The sequence below is a fragment of the Mandrillus leucophaeus genome, unplaced genomic scaffold, assembly GCF_000951045.1.
Source record: "Mandrillus leucophaeus isolate KB7577 unplaced genomic scaffold, Mleu.le_1.0 Scaffold249, whole genome shotgun sequence".
Taxonomy (NCBI): Eukaryota; Metazoa; Chordata; class Mammalia; order Primates; family Cercopithecidae; genus Mandrillus; species Mandrillus leucophaeus.
This window is the reverse complement of record NW_012102576.1, coordinates 2230075-2231788: the sequence shown is the minus strand read 5'-3', so window position 1 is coordinate 2231788 and position 1714 is coordinate 2230075.

The following is a 1714-nucleotide window of genomic DNA, read 5'->3' as shown; positions in this document are numbered from 1 at the left end:
TTTCATATATTTTCCATCTATTGATTTTTGCTATGTTTCTAGGCTAAGCTATTGAGTTATATATTTTACAGTCTTTCATGATAATTATAGATTTGTCTTATTTTTCCTTTTCTGTAAATGTTTGGTAGTTTGTTTGGTTCATAAATTTTTGGGATTACCCTATCTTTCTGTAGATTTGAGCATTTTTATCACTATAAAGTACACTCCCCATTTATTCTCTAATGCTGTTTCCTACCTTAAAGCCTGCTTTATATAATATTAATATAACTATGCCAGATTTATTTTGGATAATGTTTGTATGGCTTCTTTTTCCATAATTTTACTTTAAAGCTTTCTTTTTATATGTTATATTGTGTTTCTTGTAAGCAGTATTATGGTCAGAGTTTTAAATTCTTTTTTGTTAATATTAATTTTTACTTGGAGTATTTAGTTCATTTACATTTTATATAATTATATTCTCCATTTCTAGAAGTTTTTCCCCAGATGTTCCCATTTCTTTCTGATGGTCTCTTGCTGCTCTTCTCTGAAATTTCATCTTGTGTTTTGTAAACAGTGTATACATTAGCTAATTTATCTACACATATTCTTAAATCTGTCAATTTCAATATGCACAGTCCATGAGAATTTACATTTCCTACTTACTTTTGGTTGGTTTGTTTTGATTTTCTATCATTTGTAGTCTATTCCTATGCTTACTTTAACTTTATTTTGAAATCATTGTGCAATTTTATTTATGGTAGTCATGCCAGGATAAACGAGAGGAGGTCTTTTTTCCTGCAAACCTTAGTTTATTCATTTTTAATGTAAATACAAAAAATAGTCCCTCTTTTAAAGGATTGAAGGCTTATGAAATTAAGATGAGAAAAAAATGACCTTAAGATACTTAACATAGTGCTAGGAATATAATAAAAGCTCAATAAGTGGTAGATTTCACTTTTAATTTCACTTTTAATTCTTAGATCAGTATGTTGATTTACTTGTTTCCTGCCTCCCTCATTAGAATATACACTCCATAAATCACACAAGCTTTGAGATTCTGTCTACCACTATATTCCCTCAAAGATCAAGAGAGAGTTTGTTCTATCTAGATATTCAGTAAATACTTGTTGGATAAATGAATGAGTGCCTGTAAACAGTAATGTGTTAAATGAAGAGATTATTCCTGAGCCTTTCATGTCAAGGGTAGTCAACATTATCTTCTGCATTCAAGGGTGTAATAACCATGAGTATAAAACAACAGCAACAGTTTTGTGATACATTTGTGAGACTTGTCATACCCAGAGTTGAACTTAAATTTTAATTAAAAATTAAATTGATCATTTAGAGTAGGTATCTACAATGGCTAAATTTGTTTTTCACTTCTACATAGTATTTTCTTTACAAATATAAATTGATTATAAATGACATAAATAATGATTTGGTATTTTAAAAGATAAAGTCAAGTATTTTGTTTCTGTTTTGCATTACATTCTATAGGTATATGTTTGGCACTCCTTCTCTACAATTCACTTTATTAAATGTAAAGTAGTCTCAGCAGGACATGTAAAATCCATGAAACACAAATTTTCATTTGCATTTTAACAAATTATAGATAGGCATTCAGTCTGAACATTCTCTAGACTAGCTACGTTTTATAGATATATTTGGAAAGGTCTTCATTGAGAAATTTCTAATTCCATCATAAGCCATTACTGGGGCAATTTCAAGTCTTTAT